Genomic DNA, 7,386 nt, shown 5'->3' on the forward strand with positions numbered 1-7,386 from the left:
GGAAGCTCTCATGTCCCCTCACGGATCATTTCACCGGTCTTGAGTGCCCGTGAGCCCAAGTCTAGCCATTTGCAACCCTACCAATAAATGGCTCCCACAATGTGATTCATGACCTCTCACGGATCATTTCACGGGTTTTGAGTGCCCACAAAATCCTCACTGCTACCACAGGTTGTTCGGTCTCAATACTCTTCCGATTCGGGTCTGACACGATAAGGACATCCTAGCCATACTACTAGACAATCCTATGTATGTCATCCAATAACCCGGGAAAGTGTCGATAGGCACCTTCGGAGAACATCTCATACTATTCCCTCCGATGCCCAAGGACAGAAGCGTCAATAGGACACTCCCTAATCCCAAGTTATACCTAAGCAATCACATACTCAAGTCCATCATATCACATACATTTGATACATCATCATGATAGAAGTTAAATCATAACATCGAAATGATCCATCATATATACAAGTAGCAAGAATAATAAATCACTATAACAAGAGTATATGAAATCACAATACTACTGTTCTAAAACATGTATAGCAGTCCTATGATATTCAAAAGCAATTAGGATGCTATGATCACTAAGTTATGAGCATCAACACATAAGTACCTAGTCTATGTATTATGGCGATAACCATCCTTACCTTGAGTTATGATGAAGATGATCCAAGGTTCACAAGTGAATAATCCAATTGTGGTATTAAGACCCTAAACAAACATAAATAATAGATTAGAGAAGAAATCGGGAAGATTGGAGGTCGAACGGGTCAAAACGGAGCAAAGTTGCTGTCAGCAGCATGTTTGGTCGATGCCTTTTGGTCGATGGGATCGACCAAAAGTGGTTTCGGACAGTAAGTTGGATTTTGGTGATTTGGTCCGAAATCGGTCTTCCGGGGCTCGGATCGATCCGAAACTTGGGGAATTGATCAAAAAACAGTATAATGGCACTAATTAGCAAGTAACCAACCTAATCCAATGGTCTAATTAGGAAACCCTAAATTGACATACTAAGTTTAAGAGTTGAGAATCATAGCATTAATGATAACTCAATGAAATTGAAGGGGAACTAAGGAATTAGTTGGGGAATAGGTTAGGAGCATGATTGTAATCATAAATAAGCTATAACTTAGGCTAATCATACTTCACATTTCAGTTTTGGTTAAGAAGTCAAGTTGATAGGCAATGAATCATGGCAATGCATAGGTAATGTTTAAGATGCAAGTAAAATATTGCAAGAATGAGGGATACATCAATGAAAATGGAAGGAGATACTCATGGCAAGGTGGTTGCAAGGTTGCAGCACCTTGGCCATGGTCCCAACAGTAAAAAGAAGCATAGGAGAGAGTAGGATAGAGAGCAATAGAGAGAAACATACCTTTGAAGTTGATAATGGAGGCAAGAGGCAATGATTGGAGGCAAGAATCCTTCACAAACCCTAAGAGAGTGCCTTGGGAAGCTCCACTCTCGTTCTCAGGTGTTGTAATGATTGGAAAAGGCTCAAAACACAAGGTTAGGTTAAAAGGAGTGTGGAATATTCCATAGGATCATTAATTTCGGATTCAGCAAGGTTTTGGTCGATGCCTTTTGGTCGATGGGATCGACCAACAAGGATTTTGACAGAAAAACAGCATTAGTTCATCAACTTCGGATAGGGACTTGGAGGGCTATACAGAGTCAAATTGAGTGGGGTTTTCTCCTACAAGTCACTCAAGAAGTCTAGTTTTGGGAAATACCTTCGGATTGTGCACGGGAGTCCGTTTGGTACTTCAACTACTTCACTCCTCTTCGATGCGCAGATTCTCAGTAAACACCGACAATGTACTCAAGTAAGGGGTATCATCGTCAATGTCCATGGGCTCGGGCTCCGACACTAAGTCGTCAACCAGTAGGGTCCACAAGTCCCTTCTCCCTCCACTTTGGGTCTTCGGACCTACAAACATTAGAGAATCCAGGCCGGGTCAGGGTTAGGTTAGGGCTGGATTTTACAGCATTCTCTTTACTTCCTTGAGGATTTTTGTTTCCACTAATCCACAACAGTCTGTAGAACACATCACTTAATGTAGGAACTTTTTCAAATTTTAAAATCTGACTTTTACTTGTAGAAAATTGTGTTTAAGGCAAAAAATTTGGAGACATAAAATTCAACCCTCTTGTGTCTTCCATGTTTCAAGATTAGTGGTGAGAGGCTGATGTTGTTGCAACTCTTCAACTAATCTCTTGAAACCACAATAATACTCCATCAATGGACGGCCATTTTGAGAATAACTAAACATCCGATCATATAAGTCATATTCATGCAAAAAAAAAAAAATTATGGTCCAAAAGAATCATGCAAGTCCTCCCAAATCTGTTTAAAAGTGTCATAAAACTTAGTATTATTAGCAATGGAAGAGTCGGCACTATTCCAAATCCATACCTTGATGACGGCATCATCATGGGTCGGCTCTGATACTGTGAGGAAACCAAAATCTCTACTGAAGATCAATTGAAGATAGAGGAGTGAAGAAAACGAGGAGGAGATGGGAGAGAGGGACAACTCAATCAAGCCTCTCCCTTGCACTATCTTTGTTACTGGTACAAGCTTAGGATTAGATCCCAATATCTGATGGGATCCTATACTACTAATTTAGAATACATAAGAGAATAAATCCAACAAACATAAGATATAATTTAACTAAAAAATGAAAGACAATATTTCACCAAATCAGCCAGCTTGACCACTTGATTTTCCTTATTTGATTTTATATCCTCCACGATCCTCTTTCCTTACCTACAACATTGAAACGCCAACAATTATATTTACAGTAAATTGGCAGGCGATTGTATGCTTCAGCGCACATGGTGTACCAGTTACCTATATTGAGGATACAAGAGATCCATACACAGGTCAAATGGAAGATTGTATTTCCTTGGTCATGAAAGAATTGAAAGCTAGAGGAATCAACTACGAACACACTCTTGCTTACCAGATCAGATTGAAATGTGAGTTCCTGTTTTCTGTTTTTTCATGACTTACCAAGAAAACATTCATTCCTACCTGGGCATGCATTTTCTGTTACTTCTTTTTCCTTACCATATGTTTGCTTGACTCCGACAAACTTCTTTCAGCTTTGTAACTCTCACTTTTATGATATGCCAGAGCCTAGTTGGACTTATACAGGGGTTGAAGCCCTACTCCAAGCCAAGCCTTCCCTAGCCAGTCATCAAGTCGGAGACGGAGATTAGTCACTCGCGGGGATTAGTCATTTCTTTCTGCTTGTGCGCCTGACCATCAGGGATCATAGACCAATAAGGAGAGGGCCCAGTCTTGCTGTGGTGATTGATGATAGAAAGTGACTTTGTAACCTTGACTCCACCTTTGTGGAATGGAAGTGGCCCTAGCAGGAAGGGATGGACGAGCTCACTCCAACCGAGTAGGAGTGGGGAACTTTTTGAACTATATTTAGATTTTCCAATTGACCAAAGGCAGACCAAATCTTATCATTTCTTTTAGAGTCATTTAGATTGATTCTTGTTAGAGTGACTTTATCTACCTATGGAAAGGAAAGAAGGCTACTGCTCTATTACCTGTCTTGACTGACTGGACTGCTCTTTAAGGGAAGGGCCGCTGGGAAAGGAGGAAGTCTTATCTCTATAGGCAGAAAGGATAATCTTTTCTGGTCTAGTTGAGTTGAGTCGAGTCTATTTTGATAAAAATGACTTGCCTTCCTAAAAAGACGCTTTGCTCCTCTGGTTAGGGCTCTCGGATTTCTCTGGTCAGTCTTTATCAAACTGACCTCCCGTACTCGCATGACGCCACCGCGCAACATTTCAAATAGAGCACTGTGGATAACCACCCAGCTTTCTGTGACATCATCCTAATCCACTTAAGTCACAAGGTATATCCCCATGTAGTACTCGTTAGCGAGGCAACCAAAGATGAGTACTAGTTGGACCTTCAAGGCCAACTATGCACTGTGCGCTTTCTAAGGCTAGGGATATGAATAGTTGCATACCCGACTTCTTCCCTTTAGCTGTAAACTGTACCACAGCGAAGCCATCGACATCTCTGGGATATGAAGAGAGGCTAATAGAGAGGCAAAACCAAACTAGGGTTGTATGAAGCTCTTGTTGAGCTTGGCCAGAAAGTGTGAAGAGTCTCTTAGCTTTCCCTGTAAGGTATTTTATTAGGATTCAGATCCTTTACATCCAGCGGCCCGGTGCTTCCTATCCTTCCAGCTTCTAGATGAATACCTTATGTTAGTTAAATTCACGCTGTCGGGATTTTGCACATGTGTAAAACCACAACTTAAGTCTGATGGTGTAGATTTAAAGAATTTAAGTTGTGGTTTCATGTGTTAGAATTTCAGCACCTGTAATCAGCCTAGAGTCTGCAAGGAAATTCAAAAAGAAAAAGAAGAATAATGAAGAAGAAGAAGGAGAAGAAGAGAAGAGAACTTGTGCGTGTTGGTTCTCCCCTAGTACTTTATTTATAATGTAAAATCAAGTCTTATTTTAGGAAAGTTTCCTAAATTGAGTTAAAACAAAAAGGAAAATTACATGATGCATAGAATCTCCCAAATCTACTAAGGACACTATGCTAGGGAGAGAAACATAGAAAAGCAACCAAAATAGAAAGTAACTAGGATAAAAACCTAAGCTAAAATAGAAAGTGATATTTTAACACTCCCCCTCAAGCTAAAATATACATATCAAAGGCTCCAGCTTGGAATAACGAGAACATATCAAGGAACTTCATTATACTCTGAGCAGACGCTGATAGTACTTCGCTTAGGAGATAATCAACTTCAATTTAAGTAAACAGTCTTCATGTCGAACGAGCCATCCTACAACGAGAACAATAGGCGGTGGTGAAAATGAACCTTGTCCATAAGTATAGCACCAACAATTACATTAAGGGCTGTTGGAAGTCACACTTTGAGAATCAAACTATATGTGAAATTGGAGAACAAAGCAAGGAAGAAGAGAAAGAAGAGGAAGAGGAGAGAAAACGGAACCAGCAAGGAGCAGCAATTCCTTGCGATTCTGGACTAGCTCACCAGAATCACAGGCTTCTATTTATAATAAAAACCTTCAGAAGTACATACTTGGAGCATAAGTAACCTCCTTTTAAAATAGAAACTAAGTTACCAAAAAAGATAAAGACTAGCCCATTTTGCAGTTTTTCTCTGATTATTGCAGTTGATTCTCTCTTCTTAGCAGTTTATAGCCATCATGGGAGGGAGGATGGAGACAAATTAATGAGATCTATGGAGAAGTATGTGGCAGGAGTTAGCGGGCAATAGAGAAGAGCGTGGCAGAAGGGTTTTAGGTATGAGGGGTCTGCAATTGATCCTGTCCACGTGTTTACTTGCCCTTCTGTGTTTCTTCTTTTGCCGTTATTGATTGTGAGCTACAGATCATATTACTCACCCTGACCATTCTTTGTTCCTATGTGGAATCTAGGAAGCTCAAGATCAATCCTCAAAAAAGTTAAAAAAAACCCCAATCCTATTGTGGTTCTGTACCACATTGATTGTGCAGAGGATTTCACACTGCGACTTAATGGTTAGGCTATTTGTTGAGAGAAAGGGTCTTAAGTCTTAATTTTCTTTTGAATAATATTTGTTGTCACAGAGGGTTTAAGTCTTAATTTTCTTTGTAAAAGGTAAAGATGTAAAAGCATTTTCATTGAAATTACTTTTGAATTTTCAAAAGGGAAGGGGGGGGGGGAGTAAATTGTATTATGCAAGTTACGAGAGGAGGTAAATGCATTTTTCCTGAAAACAGGCACTTTTTTTTACCTTTCCCTGACAAGTTATTCTCAATTTCAGCTTTGTGAGTGAACATATATTGAGACTCTGGAAGGGACCAATATGGAGTACAAGAATTGGCTCTTGAATCCAGAATTGAGAACTGGGGCCATGTACCTGCCCTTGGTTGCACTTCTTCCTTCATCTCTGATCTTGCAGATGCGGTGCTGGAAGCCCTGCCCTACAGAACCTGCCATGATGTCTATCCAAATAAAGCACAACCAAATAAGCTGAAACTGAAGTTGCTTCTTGGTTCAATCTGAGGTTTCTTTTTGCTTGTGTCACCAAAGCCGATCTCAGCATGTAGGGAGAACCATCTATGAGGAAACATGCACTCACAACTTTGGTTTTGATTGTATTAAAATTTAAGTAGGGCAGACTATGTCAAATGGTAGAGGGTAGCCAATTTTATGGTACCTGAGACTTGGATAAATTTAAAAGGAAATAAAATTGCCTTCTGTGGTAGTCTTCTTGCAATGCTCTACAGGTGCAGTTGCATTATATGCATGGAGAACGATATCAGTTTTTGAACTACACCATGAACTTCTGCATTATTTTGCACTTGTCTTGTTGACTCATCAGCTTCAAATGTTTGCAGGGAAAACAAAATTTGACATTTTGAATATGGGATTGATGCAGATAACCCACAATGAGAAATTTATGAACGAAACCACAGCCAGTTTTTCTCAAGATTGCCATGCTTAGGCATAGTAGCCGGTGAATGTAAATCCTCTTCCAACGGTTTCACCAGTACAAACAATTCCAGGCATAGCATTCCAGCCCAAGCAAAGCAGCAATGCGAGCATCATCGACCTTCAGTTCTTGCCTGGTCTTCCAAAGTTGCTTCAGATAATCGACTTCCTTCCAGAAGGACTCGTGATGACCAGGAATACTGTTGAAATTAATATTGATATTAGAGCATAAACACATTGAGTAGGCAAAAAAGCATGGATTGTGGCTGTGAATTTGTGTCGAGCATGCACATTTAAATACATGTTCAGGGTGCTCTTAATGCAATATGCCATCTTGCACAAGAGTAAATTGAACTTCATTATCAGCTCACAAAGTTGCTTGGTTTTACTCAAAGCCCATCAGCCATGAAGCAAGAAATTCAGTTTCACCAGAACAAGCAGTCACAGTATTGTTGATGGCTGTTGTAGAAGCACACGAAGCATCATTTCTATTGATTCAACGTTGCAACCTAGGGTAGGCTGTGGTTTAACAAAGATAGCTTGATCTGTTGGCCACTTGGTTGCACAATTATAAAAGTAGCTCATGAAGGACTGCTTTTAACTGATGAACTCCATTATATTAGATATAAATTACGAAGTTATATCTATTCCTATCTAGCCAAAGACAATCAATAAATGCAAAGTTATGTCCCATAACATAGCAATGATTGGTGGGCTACAATTGTAGTTTGAGGTCAACGGGTCGAAATTGTTTCAGAAAAAATTGTTTGGGGTAAAATTACATAGAAAAATTGTTCCTTGTGCAAAAGCCTTCTAAGTTCGTCCTTTCCTAACATAGTAATTTTACTGATCTGCTTCCACCACTAATTGTGAGAAACAAACTTACTACAATTAGCAAT

Source organism: Hakea prostrata, chromosome 8 (genome assembly GCF_041222555.1).
Source record: "Hakea prostrata isolate BN-2017 chromosome 8, UWA_Hpros_2, whole genome shotgun sequence".
Lineage (NCBI taxonomy): Eukaryota > Viridiplantae > Streptophyta > Magnoliopsida > Proteales > Proteaceae > Hakea > Hakea prostrata.